Genomic DNA, 21,328 nt, shown 5'->3' with positions numbered 1-21,328 from the left:
AACCATACTACTGTAGTGTTCAGTGCACAGGAAGCAGGATTTGCCATGCACGCACTGTCCTCATTCGTCAAAGCAGCGTTCCAGTTTTATAGGTCAAGACAATCAGTGAGCAAAGAACAAGAACGCATTCAAAACCTCTCTCTGATGTCATTTTAGACATAATTTTTTATTCGTTCATTGCTCAATCCCTTACTAAATAGAAATAAAAAAATGTCCCCAAAATATGGACAGAAGATTTTTTTTAATGGTTTTATCAAGTATACATACAGAAGAAAGAAATTCATACAAGAACGACATGAGGCTGAGATTTTTGAGTGAAGTACCCCTTTAAAATCTTTTACTTAAAAAAAAAAAATCTGAAACTGTATAAAAGAAGTCAGCCGAGTTATCTTTTATTCATGCTGATGACACTGCTGGTGAATTGCCTGCATGGCAGCGCTGCAGAAGAATGCACAGAGCCATCCATGAGGCCTGAGCTCTCCATCAGCAGCCCATCTGCTCTCTTCACTGCACAGAGAGGGCCCTCACCTGCATTAAAAATGAATGGCCACACTCTTCCCTTATGTAACAGCCACCCCATGTCAGCTTTACCTCTTTACAACAGCTTTTAAAGAGAATGCTGTGCCCCCTCTCAGTGGCTTCATGTCTTTCCCTCTGTGATTTTAAAGAATGGGAAATCGCAATGTTCAATGTTGCAAAACATCCTCGTACAGCACTAAAGAGCCTCTTTGCTGTTGTGGATTGCCTCTCAATGTCTTTTTAAAGTGAAAAAGGGTTAGTTAAATCCTGTAAGTGTCTTGTATGACAATAACAAACACATGCAGAGACATGTACATGCACAAAATCAGGCGTCAGCAGATTTCTTTCTGATGCTTAGTGATGTGGAATGCAGGCTGGTTGCAAGATGCTGCTTTTCCCACGTTGGCCCTCCGGCCGCTGTGGAGGAGCCTGACCCATTGTATGAAGGACCCCAACAAAGCAGCCTTGTCCCTGCTCAGTGGGCCAGCATCTACTCATAGCTGTAGAGATCGCCCACAGCCAGCTCTCTTTCTGTGGCCTTGATTCAGTCGTAAATAAGCAGGGCAGAAATAAACTAGTGAAGCCTCCACTCTCTTTTCCTGCCTGGCTAGTGCTGGAGAAACCAGGAGCGGAGATATCAGCCTTGGACTTCCATCAGAATTTCTGTTGACTTTGATTCTGGTTGAAGGCAGAATGACTCCATCGAGGCACATGTAAAGATCTGTGCAGGAGTTATAAAGTAAACTGATATAGCCAAAGGATATCAGTATCCAGCAATATTGATTTTATCCATAAAAACACAGGCCTGTATTCTCATATTGTACAGTGTTGCATTCTGAAAGAGGATACCATATAGTGATATTATTAATCAAACAGCATGTACATGGAGGAAGTAACCAAAAGCCCTTTTAAGAAAAGTCAGACCACTCTGTGGCCATCTAGACAATGCTTTTTGCAATATAGGTACTCAATTTCTGCTCCTGTTTAGTTCAGTTGGGGTAAATTAGTCAAAACTTTTCATTTTAAAACAGATTTATCAAAACTGATTTGTTAAGGTTGCTGCTTTATTTGAAATCAGGCTACACTGAAAACTGAAAACGTTGTTACTCTAGTGATCGGATATATTTTGTGTTTTTATTATTATTTTTTATTATTATATTATTTTTGCTTTAAATTAAAACTAATGATGTCTTAAAGAGATAGTTCACCCGAAAATAAAAATTCTGTCATTAATTACTCAGCCTCATATCATTCCAAACCTGTAAGACCTCCATTCATCTTCTGAACACAAATTAAGATATTTTTGATACATTATGGGAGCTCTCTGACCCTTCCATATACAACAATGTAATTAGCACGATCAACGTCCAGAAACGTAGAAAGGTGATCGGTAAAATAATTAATCAGACATCAGGGGTTCAACCATAATTTTACGAAGCTATGAGAATACTTTTTGTATGCAAAAAAATAAAATAAATAAATAACTACTTTATTCAACAATTTATTTCTTCCGCGCCACCCTAGCACCATTTTGGAGGGTATCTAATGATCACAAACAGCCTATGAGAGCTAGTCAGAGAGCTCTCAGAATGCATCAAAAATATCTTAATTTTTCTTACGGGGTTGGAACGTAATTAATGATAGAATTTTCCTTTTTTGGGTGAAAAATCCCTTTAAAACTGTCAATAGCAAATTTTTTAAATTATATATAGATCATGCATACCGTGTACATAATGTTCAGACAGTTTAATCATTTTAAATGCTACAATAATTAGTTATTAGCCATAAAATAAAATAAAAAATATTGACTTCAATATCAGTATTAGCCTGAATTTTAACCCCTTCTCTATCACACCCATTTTTGGCATGGAGACACAAATGACATTCCAAAAATAAAAAATATATATATTTATTTATTTAAATGTATAAACAATTGTGTTTCTAAAAGCATTTACCACATCAACATGATGAAGCTAAAACTACAATTCTACTCATGCTTCATTTCAAATCTGGGGACATAATTTCTAAAACTCTGCATTTTATTTATTTTGTAAGACCATGTCATGTGTGTTTTTAGAGAAGGGTAATAAAAGGCTAATACATTTTTTTATGGGTCTCTGTAAGCTCTCCTGCATGCTGTTGCCTCATGTCTGGCTCAGCAAACTGCCCCGTTAATGATGTTATTGTTCTCACTCGACGAACGGTTTGAGACATAATCCTCATTATTCCTTTATCATTATTCTTTTGTATAGGGGTACATCCCTAATTTTACAGGCTATAAAAGGTGGTTCTGTAGATTCTTCTAGAGAATCAAGACTTTGTTTAGACTGTTTTGACTAAATAGTGGTGCTTTCAGTCTTACAGGTGTCATTTTATGCATTGTCATTTCATCCATTTTGTCCTTGTATTGATTCTGAAATAACTTTCTGACTGTTTGTCCAGCTTTATAGAAACTGCCTTTTAACAGATCCAGTGTTATTTGAAGCTTTACTTTTTTTTGTTTTTGCTATGCAAAAGCTTCTCATAAAAAGGCGAAGAGTTAAACAATTATTTAAAGAATCGATACACCATTCTATAAACCTCTCATTTCCATTTCCTGTTTCCCTTTCTTCTGGTGAAATGTGTTTCACATGGTGGCACTTATCTAAATAAAAAGATTGTGTTAAAGTGATAAATGCCACACAAACAATCACATTTTTTTTTTACTTATTTGTCCTTTTTCCACCCTGTAAAACAAATGCATACTTTGTTGCTTTTTCATTGACCAGCATAAATTCCTGTTCCATGTGAGAAGCCAAATCAAAAGTCACATCCCTACTTGCCACCACCATCTGCAGCAAAAGGCCTGGCCTTGTGTGGTCAGAGGAACAGATGTATTGCTTTCCACAGATGGATGTGTGAGTGGGGCACAGTGTGACGACCAGGCTCAGGGCTATGGACTTTGTCATCAAGTCTGGACCGCAGTCGGTACCGGAGCGCTAGACCGAGATCACCACGCCTGAGCAAAAAGAAGTGTGTGCATGTGTGTTTTTGGTGTGTGCGCGTGTCTGCCTCACCATGGTTCAACTTCAATAACGCTCCAGGCAACAGGAGAAGCGTTGCGTGAAATCTCCCTTTGTGGATCCTGTCCACTTCTCTGTCTGATTAAAAGTGGCCGCGATCCCATCTGTGTCTCCCTTTTCAAAGGCTGTGGGTCTGAAGCAAGCCCTTTTATTTACTGAGTAGTAGCGCAGGATTGATGGAGCGTTTCCTCAGAGGTTACAGCATGTCCATTCAGTGGCTCGCGGGGGTCTTTAAGGACCACTGGTGTTCCACAGTATTGCATCTCCACTAGTACACTTTGTCCTTGTTCTCACCTTTTGCATTGCTTGGAAAATGTGAAAGGAAGTGGAGTTGAAAGGACTTTTCATGTATGATGGACCTTAGTCTAGAGATTGTGGATAAAAGCACAGCCCAACACATTTCACTTTTCGAAGACACTCAAAGTTCTCTGACCTTTTGTGAAAGCATAAGTTAGGATATTGATGATTTTTAAGCCATATTCAATTTGTTTCTTTTTCTAATAGAAAAAAAGGTAAAGGAATGTTCTGGGTTCAAAACAAGTTAAGCTCTATCGACGCAATCTGAGACATGCTGTTAGCACAGAAGATCATTTGGATTCTTCAGTTTACTAAAAAAAAGTGGAAACCACTTTCCGTTGGGCTCGAGTTTTTTAATATTGAATCCTAAATTGTGCATGAGCATTTAAATTTTTGGTCATCTAATTCTCACTTAAAATTGTTAAAAGCAATCATTTTATGATACTTAAAATGCGGTCTTTAGTATGGATGTAACGTTGTAATTTTTTTAAATCACGATTATAGTGACCAAAATGATCACGGTTATCAGTATTGTCATGGTATTATTAAAATGTGCTGGAGATGTTCAAAAGGTACCAACACATAAATCACTTCAAGTTTTATATAAAAAAAAAAATCAACAAACAGCCAATAAAATGACTTTCTGTTGGCATAATCACTAAAATGATAACATTAACAATTAGTGTTGTCACGGTACCAAAATTTCAGTATTCGGTACCAATACCAGTGAAAATCCACGGTTCTCTGTACCAATTTCGGTACCAAAGCAAAACACAAAAATATGCTAATTAAAAATAAAAATAACTTTTTAGCACTAAAAATAAAACCAATGCCATTCTTTATACTTATTTACAACTGTGTTTAAAGTTTTTTCTACAAGTTATATAATTATGAAAAACAGTAAACAAGTTTCACCCAAATTTAATTTGTCTTTTAATTTATGAAATTTAAACACATTTTATTTTTGGTAAATAAAGGGGATTTGCTATTAAAATTAAAACATGGAAGAAATATTGTGATTTATTTCTTTAAAAAATAAAGTATTATAATTTTTTTCAACAGTAGTAGCAGTATCACATACATTTTACTAAATAATAGTAATATTTCTAGAACAATGCCTTTATGTAAAAATTAACTTTTAGGCCTAATGAATGCATATTTGTCATTTTAACTGAACTTAAGACTGGTGGTGATGCTTAAGATATTTTTGGTCATTGAGGGTTTCTGTAAAAAAATAGTAATAGATCATATTAATTATTATTAAAAGACAATACTAATACTAATTCTACTATCATACCAATGTATATACAATGCACTATGAATTGATGAGCTGCTGGGTTCATGAATATTAATCACGTTGTCTGCGTTCGGTCAAAATGATTTGCTGAAATCAAAAAAGGGACGGTAAGAGATCAGCGCCAGCCAATGAAATTGTCATTTGCGCACTAGCTCCGCCCACTACCGGAGAAACCGGTATGTCTTCTGCTTGTTCTATTCAGCGTGGCAAGACTCTCGCTCTCTCTCTCTTTGCATGTGTGAGAAACAGCGCTATCAGTAAAGCGACGGCGAGTCGTGCTCCTTCACAAAGAGTTTACAGAGCATCAGGTGCGCTGTGCGTCCATTGAGATGAACTGAAAAGTTCAGATCGCTTGATGGAGAGAGAACTCTGAAGCTCAGATGCTGAAATTAATGCAAGCGTCATGCGCTTCAGTCTATGTAGTAAACAAACCCGCACGTCTCTGCCATTCATTAATTCACACAGAGACGCGAAGAACACGGATTCATATTTCAAACAACTTTTGCGGCTTAACATTTACAGATACTGGTCTATATGGAGATTTGAATTTATGCTAACTTTGACAAATTCCATGACTGTCCATATTAAAATGTAAGTTTCATTTTCATGACAGACAATAGTTTAATAGCATGTTCAAATATCTAATGTAAATGTTCAAACTAAGCTTTGAAAAGGTTTCACATAAAGGTAAACCTCACATTTCAGCCTTTAAATAATGAAAAGGGTTAAGTCAAAATGATAATTGATTAATAAATGAATATATGTATTTTATCTGCTCCATAAAAAATTCTAGTTTACTCATCTGAATTGTTTAAATGTGTAGAATCGACATAAGCATGTTTTTCATCAACCGGTCAAAATTTACAGCAGGACATGCAAATTTAGTCAATCCACTCACTGACAGCAGGTGGCGCTTATGGAAAAGCTGTTTCCCATAAACTCCATGGACACTCATATCTTAAAAATAATAATTGGCCTACTGGTGAATAAATCATTTTCTGATATCTTTTTACGTATAATGGGAAATTTTAAGTTTTTATTTACTTTACATGAAAATGGCTTTTATCACACTAATCTCAGGTTAACATGCGTAACATTTAAGCCTTGTGTATACTTTCAAAACTCTTTATAATGTTAATACTGGTGCAGGGTAAAGTATAAGTGCACATGTGACATTGCTTGTTTTGACAAACTAATGGACGAGCTGAAAAAATTGAGCTTAACTTGTATTAATACATTCCTTTAATTCCTTTGAATTTGATTTGTTATGGAATTTCCTCTTACTGTAAGTCAATTTCAATTAATAAAAAGGTAGACAGACAAAGACAATATTATGAATGAGCAAAAGTACAGTCTTTACAATTGTCCCGTCCAAAGAAAGTCTTGATAGTTCCTGTTTTTTCAAATTGAATTCTGTTTGTGCTCCAAATGAAAAAGCTGCTGCAGGTAATTAAAATAATTAAATCATCCTTCCTCTCTTTCCTCTCCAACTGGAGGTAATGAAATCTTGGTAGCCCTATACTGGTATTCTGAATACAGCCCGCTCAGTGTGCACATAGGATTCCTTGAAATCAGATATCAAGGTCACAGCAGATATGTGGCGTCCATTTGTCCCTTTTACCCCCTCGCCTCTGTTTGATGCTCTTGACAGTATTACTCAGCCGTGCTGATATCAGTCCATTCTCATTAGCCCAAATTATCATGGTTTGAACACATTAGCAGTCCCAGCTGACAGCCGTTCTATTGAATGCTGGGTAAAGTGTGGAAGCTGCAGACTTGTATTCATATGGCATATGTTTGCTTTTGTTAGATTTACATGTGTGACTTTTTTCCACCGCTGTCACCATGTTGCAAATAACCGAACCGGTGTGTCTGTTGTTGTGAACGGCTGGCTGACCATTTGCAATACACGGGTTGTTGTCTGAGGTGTAATTTACCTGGTTCAAATAGTAAGCAAATCAGGGAATGATTCAGGCAAATGTTTTTGGGCCTTCATAAGATGTTTGCATTGTTGTGTGTGGTTTTAAAAAACAAATGCTTTTTTTTTTCTCTGCTAAAGAATATTCAAAGGCTGACCAGTACAGAAGACTGGTATTACAAGTGGAATATTTCAACAAAGAAAGCATATTGTTTTTAAGTTGATACATTTTTATGCTAAAACGGAATAAGCATACTTTTGCATATAAGCAAAAATAAATTCTGTCATTATTTAAAATACTAAATGATGACAGAATGTGCATATGGGGTAAAATTAATTTTCACAGAATTTTAGAAAATGGTCTTTGTAACTGGTCTCGAGACATCTTTTGAGAATTATTTCCTGGCAAAGACATAATCGAGAATCGCAGGATATGTAAATCTTGACCATTCCCAAATGTCAGCCCTTCTTCTGTCGGCTCTCCATGAGATTCCTGTTTTGTTGTATGTGAATAACACCATTGTTTTACCACAAGCACGGGACAAAAAGCAGTCACTCTGCCTTTCATCTGAACCTTTGAAGCTGCATTCGGCATATGATCATCTCCAAACAGCCGCGCAACTGTATTAGCTATGCTATGCATATTCATGTTCGTACAGAAGCTCTTGAGATTGTAACAAGAGCTCGCTTACAGTTTCTATTGGCTCTAGATTGGGATGTAGTAAGGAGCCGGTGTCTGGGGAGGAGAGGAAGGAAATGAGGCTATGCTGTGGGACTGGGGGAGGGAGATATTTTTGATAAGGGACTTTTATTCATCACTCTGGTTGAAGGCAGGGGGGCACAAGGGGACGGCTGATGTCATTGGGTCTGGGGATTTTTGGGACATTCACCATAACACACAACTCTGTGTTATGTCAGTTATGTAGCCAAAGCTGTTAAATCAATCGTCATTTTATCCGAGCACTTTGGTGCGAGTGCTACAACGCCTCTGTAAGGCTTGTGAAGTTTTTTTTTTCTGTAAATATGCACTCTTTACAAGATAATTGCATTTATTTTTATAGCTGCTTTACTGTTTTGTTAGGAGCTTTGCATTGAATTGTTTGTGCTGTCAATCAAAGCTCATGCGGTGATTAAGACCCGACTCTGCCTTAATGAATGCAAATTGGCACATCTGCTTCTGTGAGCTAGCTGGCCAGACTGTTCAATTAGCGTGATTGATCAATTATCCTCCTCCTGCTGATGTGAGGATGGAGGGAGAGTGGCGGAAAGAAAGAAAAGCAACAGTGCGAGAAGTGAGAGATGGCGAGGAATGCTTAGGTCCAAATCCCTTAAGTCTGTCTATTAAAATATACTCTTTAGATTTGATTAGACTAAATTGATAGTGATGGAATGATTTAAAACATGCTTACACTTTCAGCAGCACAGATGTAAAATTGACTTTGACAAGACAAATTTAAATCCTTAAATCCATTTTTCAGGGAAACCAGTCTGTGATTTGTTTGTAGCATGTAGATCCACCATCATTGGGCTTGATCATCATTGATGTGCAACAAAATTTGCTAAATTTGCCTTTCTGGCATTTAAATCTTTTTTAGCAGCTATTCTACCATTCAAAGGTTAGGTGTTTTTTTTGGAATTATTATTATTTTTTTCAAGGCTGTATTTATTTGATAAAAAAAATACAGTTCTATTGGTATATATTTTAAAATGTAATTTATTTATTTCATGGCAAAAGTACATTTTAGTAGTCTTCAGTGTTCCAAGATCCTTCAGAAATCATTCTAATATGCTGTTATAAAATTATAACAAGGTGCACATATAACATTTATTATTATTTCGCAGTATTTTTAGTTTCCTGTGTCTCACTTTAATGGGCTGCATCAGGTTGCACTGCGCAGATGCAGGCAAAGTCAGTTCCTCAAGCCCCACTCGCGAAATTATTTAGAAGATGACAACAAGCACAATTAAGTGGGATTTATACATTCGCCTGGCTCCGCTGACTGCTAGCGCACCTTCCCAAACAGACGAGGCTTTTATACTTGTTCGCCGTTGTACTATTCTTTGAAACCACAGGGGAGCGATGAGGAGTAATTGTCCTCTAAAACCGGTGAGAAGAAGTCATTTGCCAGTACAAGTCTTGTGATGAATGAGTTGAATTAATAATTTCTTTATGTACAAACTAAAACAATCTTAAACTATTGGCTGTATTTTGCATCAAACACAAGACTGTAACTGTAAGCAAATAGTGTATAATTAATATCTAAATGAATTCTTATTCTGTTTTATACAATAAAAATAAAACGTACTTCAAATAAGAAGCCTTGGGCAAACTATGAAAAAAAAAAACTATATATATATATTTCCCGTCAAAAAGCACCTGATGGAGTTTAAACTTCACATTAAACTGCTTCTGTTTCACTCAAACACTGGCACAGACGTGCATGTTTGGCTTGAATAGCCCTGAACTCGTGCATGTTCGGATGCGGAGCTATTCCTAAAGTTACAAAAAATGCTGTGCACTCCACCACGCGAAATGAGTTCGCACGCGCTTTTGCGCAAAACACTAATTCACAATACAGCACACCATTGAGTGCCTTATTCTTTTCGTAAAATTGCTGCTTCATGCTTAAAATATTAAGAACAAAAATGTAATAATTTATTTTATTTTATTCTACAAATGAAAGAAAAAATTAGATTTAGCATGAGATTGAGTAAGTGATGACACTTATTTTGAAGTAAGTCTTTGAATGATGAATAATGCCTTGAAATGGCATTCTTATGCTAGAAGATAATGTCTGAAAGTGAACAATAATTCTACAGATGCTGCACAGTCATATATGTGCTGTAGCTGTTGTGGTGACCAATCAGCATCCAGGACAGGAACTATCCGTTTCACAAGCGACGTTCTGAAATTGCTTTTTACATTTGTCAACATTTTAGCCTTCTGTAATGAAGAGAGAACCGTGTTGTTAATACCTTGAAAATGACAAATTCATCCCTCTCTTAGCAAGCTTAGGTGACAGTCTAATGGGAGTATTATTTATAGGGCCCTGTTGATTAAGACTTAGCTGCTAAGCTCATTTTCCAAACATTAGTGGTAGCGTGTCTCGTAGGGGCCTGTCTTTGCTATTTCTGAGACAGATCAGGGCTGGAGTGCTGGTATCTTTAATGGTGACACCCAGATAATAAAGCCCTGCTATCAGGCACCATATTCAGGCCTGAGTATCCTTCCAATCACATTTGCCCTGCCTTATGTGGGGACACCAGACATAACGGAGCTCTTTCTGCTCTCTTGTTCACAAGATATCAGGAAGTAATCATTTGATACTATTGGAAAGACAACCCAGGGATAAGATCTTACACACATAATTTATTTCGTTTTGACCTAGTCCATCTTTTTAATTTGATTATGTCATTTTCAACACTGTCAAGTAAATTAGGTCACTTTGAAAGTTCATTCAGTGATAGGGCAAACTCTGAAAGCAGGGGCATCTGAGTCCTTCCTTGAGGTTTTGGCAGGCACGCCATTAAGGGATCACTCACTCGCACAATGACGCCAGTCACCTCACGCTCTGGCGTGGACGACGACCCCTATGGTTCTGGACTATTAACCTAGTCTGCGAGGATTAATCCAAAAGGGGTCAGGGGCTTAATTTGCACTTGATATGCACAGATGACAACACACAAGAAAAGATTGCATTTTAATTGGCAAACGCTTAACTTAGTGGCTTGACTTTGGGCTGGCCAGGGGCCAGATTGACTATGTGATCTGCTAAAGCCGTGTTTGACATTTGAAAAGGCTGAAGGGGGATGCATGGTCAGTTACACTGCTCCGCTCTTCCTGGGTGGCTCTTTAAACGAAACCGACAGTGTCTTCATTTTTTTCTGAAATGCATTTATAAATGATGCCATTATTTTTTTTTAATACTCACTCCATAGCAATTGTTTATTTTCAAAGCTCTTCCAAAAACTTTTGACTTGATCTCACTGATAGTAAAATTTTGACAAGTTAATCATTTCCATTATCTTCATTGTCCCTGTTTAGCAGCTGTCAGTTCTGTTTCGGCATATCTGATTTTCACACTGTTTTGATAAACTACTTATTAAATCTGGTCTAATTTCCCTCATGATCTGTAACATATCACTTCATTTCAGCAATCTCCGTTTCATTCTATTCTCAATTCCCATTGCTTGCTCTTTAACATCTAATCTATTGCCACTCTTATCCATTCCCTCCTTAATTTTTTTTAAGCTTTTTTCTTTTTTCGTTCCACTGCTTACTCTCACATCTAGCTGTCTTCATATTAAAGTGCTTATTAAGTCATACCGAAATGTCAGCTGTATTGACATAAAGGAAAGGTGTCTTCTTTAGGATATTCTTATATGTGCTCTAATATCCCTCCAATATGAATTTTAATAATGAGCTGAAACCCTATATTTTAATACACTAAGGAGGACTTTTTTTTATTAACCTGACTTTTGATTTTCTCACCATTTTCATATAGTGATATGCTCCATAGCGTCACCACCAAACATCACCGTTGGTGTTTTGAGGTGTGAACGGCGAGTTGCTGCACATCATTTTGAATGTTGGTTAATATGCTATCTTGGTCTCATCTGACCACAGAATCTTTGCCCTCATTGCAACTGGGTCACTCTGTTTGGCAAATTATAGTTTTGCTTTCACACATTCTGAACGCTTCAGATCCTTCAGTATAATCATTGGCATGCTCATACCGAGTTTTACGGAGGGTTCTGGATGGTTTGATGTACTTTCAATTTGCTGATAATTGAATTAACAGTTCAGTTAGACTCTTTAGTCATTATTTTCACAGCTATCCTTTAGATGTACAACCTGAACAATGACGTTTTAACAGTGTTTTTGTCCTGATAATGTAGTAGCTGTTTTAGTGATTCACAGGTACAAGCAGTTGTTATGTTTTATGGTTTTACAAAAGAAAATTATCCTCCATTAATGAGTCACATAGAGGTTGTATGGGTTATTACATTTTAGGGTTATTAGATACGTTCATAACAGGATGTTTTTGCATGTATGTTTGGGGTCTAACCGTGTTAGTAGTGAAAGTTCTTCAAGCCCAAGTCTGATTGTGACAAGAAATGCATTCTGCATTTGACCTTGTACATGAAGCTTTTATAAGGAATGTCTGACCTCATCTTAAGGAGGCGGTTTACCTTATAATTAGTTCAAGTAGAATTGTTTTCTTATCACTGGGGTAAATCAATGACCAAACTCTGGCAACAGTTCAACTGTTTTGTCAATCTACCCACTGAAAACAAACACTCCTTTCTCTAAGTAAGCATCGTCTTGGTATTTTCTGGAGGAAAGTGTTGTCATTTCTGCTAATTATAATAAGAGGAATCAGAAGTGTTTAGGTTTAGTGCAAGGATTAAGATAATTCTACAGACAAGTGTACTACAATCATTTTATACTTAACTGAAACATAACTGATGTTATCTATCTATTAATTCTAAAAGGGCCACTTTTGAGCAATAACACTTTTGGATGCTATTGATATTTGAACGAGTGTGAGAAAGAGTTTGACACTGACCTGAAGATTGTGACATTTTGTTAGTGGAAAGTGTCATAAAATAAAGTGGAATTTGTTTTTGCAATCAAATTTTATTTTTAATTTGCATGGAAATGTACATTTACTCTTCAACGGCCTGGTGAAAAAGTCCCATTTTCTAAACAAATGGTCTATTCTTACTGGAATGAAGCGCATAAGTTGGGTTAAAAAAGTCTTAATATACCACACTAAGAGCTGCAACAATAATGGTGTTGAACCAAGCCTCCTGCAGCTTTTCAAAGTGCCCTTTTTTATAGGACAAGGACTCCCTTTCCTCTGGGCTTTCAGTCTAGAACAAGAGCACAGCCCCTCTTTGGAACAAGCCATTTTCTCTCTCTTTTGAAACAAAGAGCTACATTTGGTTCATTCTTCTGATAGCCACTTTATAAGACTCTATGTCTCTGACAGCTCTCTAGATGCAGGGTCTGAATTCGTGGTAATTGTTGTTCTTTTCTCTTTCACATGTTAAGTGTGACCAGGTTGCTGTGGAAACACAGTTTGGTGTTTACTTCACAACAGAGACCAGCAAGAATCAGAGGCAACAGACTATTTCTCTTTTACTTAAAGTATCCCTCCCAGAAGTGAATATACAGGATGTAAGACATTAAAGGATTTAAAGTAAGGCTGCGTGCCACATCAAGCCAAACTTTATACTTCCTAGCAAACATGGACTGTACATAGAAATATTATCAATGACACATCATTTAGGAGAGCGCATTTAAAAGACTAGGTGCACTAGGGGTTGTGTTGAATTGATGAACGTGAAACCCTTAAGCGCACCGGTTTCGTACCCTCTCGCAGTGCTCTTTGAGAACGTCCCTGCTCCCTTTGAGCATGATGCTTGTTACCTGGTTACTGCCAAGAGATTCTTGTTTTCAGCGCATATCGTGCCTCATTGACGTCAGAACCTCTTTTTTTTACCCCCCCACCATCTCTCTCATTTTCTAGCAAGACTTATATATTTCATTTAAAAACCAGGCTTTCTTCAAGAGGCTGAAATAAAAAGAAGACAAAGCAACAAAAGGCCCAGAGCGAGGTGGGTCTTTGGTAAACATTAGTCTCCAATGAGACTAATGAGGCAGGCTCTAATCTCAAGTGCTTGAACATAGACGCACTGACTCTGAGCAAATAACCCTGGTGCTTATTCACAGAGGAAACAAGAGGGGGACGAAGCACGCTGCAAATGAATGACTAATTCTGAACTATCATTTTCACTCTCAGCTCACTGGATAAATATGCTGTTTCTCGTCTGCATCTCGATGCTGTCCAGTAAATCTGTACTTCAGGATTTACAAACGTATTTAGTTAAGGGTGAATTTCCTATTCTCATCTTTTTTCTCTCTCTCTCTCTCTCTCTCTCTCTCTCTCTTTTTATACGGAAGCTGATACTACTAGTTGTCCACTTTGTTAGAGTAGCATTGTTAGGTAGCTGAACATTTTTTAGGCTTTCAGAGGAACATTAGGCAAATTGGTAACCACTATATTTTCCTCGACCTACAACTGGAACTTCCTTAAATATTTTCCTCGCCTTCATATGGCAACTACTGAACTGACTATAACGTTTTTTACTGGTAATGAGACAAATTATATGTTTGGCCATTTTGAGACATTGAAAGATTTTCAGTATTGACTGTCCAGTAATTCCGAACAGTTATCTGACTGACGTAGAAACATTTCCCATTAATTTAAAAGACACCCAGCCTAGTTCTGGTATTACCAAGATTTTGACTTTGAATCAGAGCTCCTACCATTTATCAAAGGCCAGTTTATCAACTGAAGTAATTATTGAGTTTAATCCGCTAATAGTTTAATGAACAGAAATCAGTAAAACCATCCTTCCACTCAAGACAGCAATCCTTACATTTTTATATATAGTCCTGTGTAAATGGTTGCATTCTTTTATAATATTAAATAATTTAATTATAATAATTTTATGCATTACAGCATAGACTTGACTAAAGAAATAAAATAATGATATAAAAATGTTTTTAAAAATAGCTGCAAGCTGCAAGTGTACATCTCATTTGCTATCATTTAGTTGCTTTATCCTTAAATTGGCATGTTCAAGGGGTCTCTTGACTGCCTTTGCTTGTTTTTTTATCTTCTAAAGTCATTGTGAAGCATAGAATAAAAAAGAGTGCTAGAGCAGCCACATCTGGCAGTCGTCTTCACCCTTGTGCTCTCAGCCCTGTTAAATCCTGATAGGTGTGCCCATGACAGATCCATGCCTGCCCTCTCCTCAATGGGTTCTGTAGGTCCTCCAGGCAAAACATCAAATTGATTGACAAACAGAAAAATATCTGTGTGAGACATCCTTGCATTCTTATAATATTGCTCATACGTGCTGTATGGACATGAAAACCAAGGATAACAAGCAACAGTTCCTGAATAGGGGACAGTTTTGAGGCCAGTATGCTTTGCAAAACGGCCTCAAATAAGAGGTTTTCAGTCATTGACAGTGTTTAGATGCAGTTAATGGAAGCAAAAATGGAAACAATAAAGGGCCCAGTCTACTTGAACTTAACAAAGCACTCTCTTCTCCTTCCTTTCTTTTTCCTGGTTACCATCAGAACCAGTCCCTAGATAGCAGGCGCAAAAGCTAATGGAAGTGTCCTCTTTGGCTATTGATTACGCTCCAGTGGGAGGGGGAAAACGCATCTCCGACACGGGCAAACATGATTGAATGTAATTCAATAAGAGCAAGAATTGGACCTTCTCTCTCGCTCTCTCTCTCTACCTCAGATACTGTTCCCAGCTCAGTGATCTGGCACGTGTTTACCGATTTCAGCCATGAATTATTCTCAGGTGACGTAAGGCCAAATAGCCTCTGTAAGGATTTCAATGCCGAAGTGAAAGATCATGTTTGCTTACTCCAGCATGATTTGTAATGTAGAGGGTGCAGAGTTTGGTGAAATTATTATTCGGCATTCAGGAACTGGCACATGTAGAGATGTTATGCTTTCAATTAAAATTGTTTCACTTTCTGCAATGCATTGTTTGTTCTTTTCAGGAGTGGGTTGAACTGATCTCAGTGGTAATGTGGACCGCCTGAGGAAGGATTTTAAATCAGTTGACACTGCTTATGTTTTGGTTTTTGCATATGCTTTGATTCATAGTAAAAACTTGGCGGCTCACCACGGAGTTGACTTCAAAGAAAGTTTTATGTCTAACACATTTCCAAATGTCTCAGATGTGTTAAGGTTGCATGTACCTAATTGTACAAAACCAATTTGAGATTGCAAAACAAGAAATGATTTGGTGACTTATGCACGCAAGCAAAGCGAAGAAAATACACACCTACTCGGTTTCTTCCTCTCCGCTTGAATTAGTTTTAGGACAGCAACACAGCACAAAACACCCGGTTTACTGAAGAGTAAAGTGATAACCTCTCCCATAATGCCCTCCCTTTTCATGGAAACCAGAGTTTAGCTCTGTCTGAGTCATGTGTAGGAGGACTCGTTTTCTTCTTTCCATGAAAGACAACCATGCATTCAAAGTAAAGTTTCTTCTCAGATCAGCCTAAACAATCATTACGCATCTATGCATTTCACTTTAAGGCTTATCAGGATTACAGACACTTGTAGGTGTGCTTACAGTATCTGTATCCAGTGTCTTTTTAATCAAAGACAGCATGCTTGTCATTTTAAATGTTAAGTAGTCAACCTGAAACCACCGTGCTTTGTGAGTTCAGGAAATTATACTGTTCAGTGTTGATGACCTGAAAAAAGGCAAAACCACCGACCACCTCATATATAAATGCCTGTCTGAATCAGTCCACCACAAGCCCACAGGGTTGTTTGTTAAATATGTTTGCCAGCCCATTCGTCACCTCTGCGCCTGGTCCTTTGACCCGCTGCACCGCACTATGTGAGTATCAAGGCTGTGGTTTTCAGGGGCCGAGGTGCGTGACGAGAGGTGCGCTCTCACAGATTGATGAGGCCTGCTCAGTGGCAGGGGTATAGAGTGTTACAGAACAGACGTCCTGCTGGCATGACCTACCCTCTCTGCTTTCTCCTCTCTGCCTTATCGGAACTCCTAATTGTCCTTATGAATATTTTAGAGGAGAGCAGGAATGTAGGAGTTCGAGGGTTGGGGGGGGGGGTGCTATTGTTTCAAGGGCTCTGATGGCTAATGATCCAGTCTGCAGGTCAGGAAAGACAGACAGGTAGCGAGCAAAAGAAAGACAAACGGGTTCGGGAGGAAACGGCTATGGCAAAGGATGAGGAAAACTGTGCATTTGTCTCATTGAAATCTCCTACCTCTTCCTTCCTTTGTTAGTCATTAACTGTAATAGTTTTATTGTAGATTTGACTGTTGAATAGATGAGATCATTTATTTAGGCCAGTGGGACTGGAGAGCAACATCATTGGAAAGAAACTTGAGTGATGACTTTGATATGCCTTCACCTCAATTTTGGTTTCAATTCCCAATCTGCTCTCATGTCTCAAAATACCCTTGATTGTGAAAGCGTTCCTTCCCTGGCTGTGGCTGCTAATAGCTTGATCAAACCCACCAGCGTACAGTCTGCGAACATCTGCTTGTCTTTGTGGGAAACTATTGCTCCTGGAAGTGTAACATACTCTTACGAGCTAATATGAAATGGTATATTCGTATAAAAGCAGCGATCTCAGCGGTCAGCCGGCGGTAATTAACTGTGGTATGTTGCGAAAGAGATGCATCAGATGCTAAAACGACTGTCGTTTTATGTGGCATGAATTGTGAGGCAGATTTTGTCGGGTGGGAGGCAGCATGGATTTCACAGTATATTGTTTTTCTAAACAGCTGCACAGAGATTGTAATTACCAAACGTTCAACCAAACTCACTTGCTGAAAACGAGCCCCTGCAGTCCAGCTTCCTTTGAGAAGACCGTTCAGACAATAGCACAGAGGCAGGAAGGACATGCATGAGGTCACATCCTGGTTTATGACTCAGTAGCCCTTAGAATGAGATCTGACAAAATGCAGCACACAGAGAAATTTCTTGATAAAGCTATTTTTTACACATATACACTTTTACACAAGATATCTATCTATCTATCTTTCTATTTTCCAGCTGTATACAAAGAGCTGGGTAATAATAATGTGTGTGTGTGTGTGTGTGTATATATATATATATGTGTATATATATATATATATATATATGTATGTATGTATGTATATATGTATATATATATATATATATATATATATATATATATATATATATATATATATGAGAGAGACAGAGAGAGAGAGACAGAGAGAGAGAGCTGTGCGAGACTGTTTACAATTAGCAAAAATATTGCTACTCACACAGCCAAGAATTGCTATATGGTATATATTGGTATATATTGCTTTACATGAATGTATGCAGGTAAAAAAGGTATGCATACAGGTAAAGTAGAATTAACTATATATTAGGGGTGGAACGATACATGTATTCATACCGAGTCATCATGGTACGGACATCTCTGTTCTGTGCATGAGGCCTTATAACAAATACAGGCAATTCAACCCCAATCCAGAAGGGGGCGCCCACAGCAATGCAACACTGTTTGATAACCGGCCGCCAGCAGAAGTGTATGTGAATTTTTTTTATTCATACTACTGTCTGTTAAAAATCAATGAAAAGAAACTGAGCATAGTAGATTTATTTTTTTTCTTCTGTTCCTAAATCGTATCGAACCGTGACACTCTAACCGAGGTATGTACCGAACTGTGACATCTGTGTACCGTTCCACCCCTACTATATATCAAACTTTGCTATAGTTTATATTTTTTTGCAGCGACATGCAACCGAGGACAAAAGTGTAAGAGCAGTTCATTGCACTCAGAGCTGACTACAGCATTATGTTAAGGGCAGTATTCCTCAACGGATAACAGATTTCCTATCAACATAGATTTTTAGGGGTACTGCTCACTCTCCGCTTTAATAATCATGCAAAACAAAAGGCACTGGACACAGTGGTGATGTCATTAGGATTAGCATGCAGCTCAGTGTTGCTACAGGGACTGCGGCTGCTTCACAACTCTGCAGGGCCAAAGATATGGAGATGACTGCTGGAAATGAGGTTAGGACATATTACACCAGCCGCCCAGAGAGAAACCGGGCCTCCATTTTGAATGCAATAATATTTGATTGAGCGTGAAAACATTACAGCAGAGATGGTTTATCTTAGCCAAGATTGTATAAAACACTGTCCACTTCTTTCTCTCTCTTTTTCAGTCTCTTCTCCACACACACACACACACACATACACACAGCTGCGTCACCGTACTGTATGATTTAATCAGAAACGGAGGATAAGCTCTCCACCCTCACTCCACCCATAACACAGCTCGCACTCTATCATCATCCTCCATTCTTTCTTTAGTTTTTCTTAAGCTTCTGCTTTATTTTGAAATCTGTGCTTTTAGGCCTACATTTTCTGTCTATATTTGAATCTTCCTTTTATCCGTGTGCAGCACATGAATAACTCAAATACAAAAGACCTTTGACAGAATGGGGAGTGTGAGTAAAATAGTTTTTTGAGGTATACTGCTTGCACAATTTTACTGAGAGTTGTAAGGGAGAGTAGGTAATGAATGAGGCTTATACAGGAGATTCATATTCTTATTTAAATGCACCAGAAGTGACAGACAGTTTACAATGTTGTTATAATGTTATAACACTTTCTTTTAATCAAAGAGTTCAGAAAATTTCTGAATATTAGAATGATTTCTGAAGTTATTTAGAAATATTTTTTTTCATGATCACAGTAATGGCGGTTGAAAATTCTGCTTTTCCATTAGGAATTAATTGCATGTTTTATGTTTTTAAAGAATTCCCTTCTGCTCACCAGGCCTGCTTTTATTTGATCCAAAATACACCAAAAGCAGTAATATTGTGAATCATTTTTTATATTTAAAATAACTGCTTTCTATTTATTTATATTTTAAAATGTCAGTTATTCCTGTGATCAAAGCTAAATTTTCAGCATCATTACTTCAGTCTTCAGTGACACATGAATCTTCAGAAATCATTCTAATATGCTGATTTGCTGAACAATATATATTTTTTTATTATTATTATCAATATTTAAAACAGTTGAGTACATTTTTTCAGGCTTTTTTGATGAATAGAAAGATCCAAAGATAAAACTAAAAAAGCTTTGTAACATACACTATACCATCCAAAAGCTTGGAGTCAATATATGGAGTGCACATGCTTTATGTGTTTGTGTAAGGTTTTTAGGCAAATCATGTCTTTTTTTATTGAGCTTGATTGTGCTTTCTTATGCAAGAGGTTTAACTTGTTTAACAGTGTTTCTCTTTCCAGCAATCTTTCCAGTGTCTGTTCAGGGAGTGTCTGAGAGAGAGGGAAGTTGTGTGTTGTAGAAGAGGAATAAAGGGCTTTTTAAACTGTCTGGTTTCTAAGTATGTCTCTCTGTCCCTTTCTTTCGTTATTTAGTTCTCCTTTTATCTCGAACACAGTAACACACACACACATTTAAATGCACTCACTACGCAGTTATGCTGGCTTTACGTCAGTGTCTCATTTTTTGTGCGGATTGCCAAAGTTTTATCAATACAGGTCTGGCATGCATTCTATAAAAAAAAGAAAAAAAAAAAAGAAATTGGCATGAATATTGGCAGTTGTCCCACTGTCCTGTCTCTGAGCCATGCGGGACATGCTGAACAGATTACACAATATGAGTTTTCAGCTCCCTCTCCAGAACCGCTTACGCCAGCACTGCCCACTCTCCCTCTTTCACATACTCACAATTCAGTCTCTCACACACTAACTGAGCCAGCCATCCCCACACTCCGATAACAATAACACTCCATTTCTCCGACAAAACTTACCATATTAGACAATATTAGAACTGATTAAGAAAATGTTAGTTTGGATACTTATCTTTAATACATTAAATATAGGCAATTCACAACCATCATCATTTATTATTTTTTTGCAAAGGTTGAAAGGATGTTGCATGCAGTCGCCACCTTGGCCTGTTGATGAGAGATCATGGCAGCCGTACATTTAAAGGTGTAATTAAGAATGCAAATGATCCAGTTTAATCAAACTCGTGATCAACCTCATGACCCCATCTGTGCTTGTATTTAATGGATTCACTCGAGTCGCTCATTGGCAACGTCTTATTGTCAGCTGTAGACAGATTTTGATCACTATGCATAACGCGCCCTTTTATGGCCGTGCTGATGTGTGGAGGCCGCTGATTGGCTGCTTCGTGAGGTGAAGGGGCTGACAGGTGTTGGGGGAGAGGGACACCTGTTTGGGCATGTGCTGATTTAGTGATCCATTTACTGGAGCTGCGGGCAGTGTCTGTGGGACACCCAAAACATGCCAAGCCATTTAAGAAGGACTTACCAGCGTGCCATCCCAGTCCTTCAGACTTCAAAGCACTTGGGGGCATGATGCAGTATGGAAATGCACAAATGTGATCTCTTTTGCAAGACAAAAGGCCATACTAGTTTTATTGTGTGTGATTGATTCTATGCATAGTAGACCTTAGTGTCATATTTAATGTTGACAGGAAATGAAAACGAGGCTGTGAGGGACAGAACTGTAGCGTGTTCATTGGTGTAGGATTTTCTTTGAAATAACTTGGACTCAGAAATTGCTAGTACATTTTACAAATCATTACAAAGAAATGGCACGCAACAC

The 21,328-nt window shown here is 37.7% G+C and overlaps 1 protein-coding gene across 12 annotated transcripts in view; it reads left to right on the top strand.

Moving 5' to 3' along the window:
* mef2aa (myocyte enhancer factor 2aa) overlaps positions 1-21,328 on the top strand; it is a 93,798-nt gene that overhangs the window by 50,088 nt on the left and 22,382 nt on the right. The gene's annotated exons all lie outside the window — the stretch shown is intronic.

Source organism: Carassius carassius, chromosome 23 (genome assembly GCF_963082965.1).
Source record: "Carassius carassius chromosome 23, fCarCar2.1, whole genome shotgun sequence".
In the NCBI taxonomy this organism is placed as follows: domain Eukaryota; kingdom Metazoa; phylum Chordata; class Actinopteri; order Cypriniformes; family Cyprinidae; genus Carassius; species Carassius carassius.
This window is presented reverse-complemented; position numbering and strand designations above follow the sequence as displayed.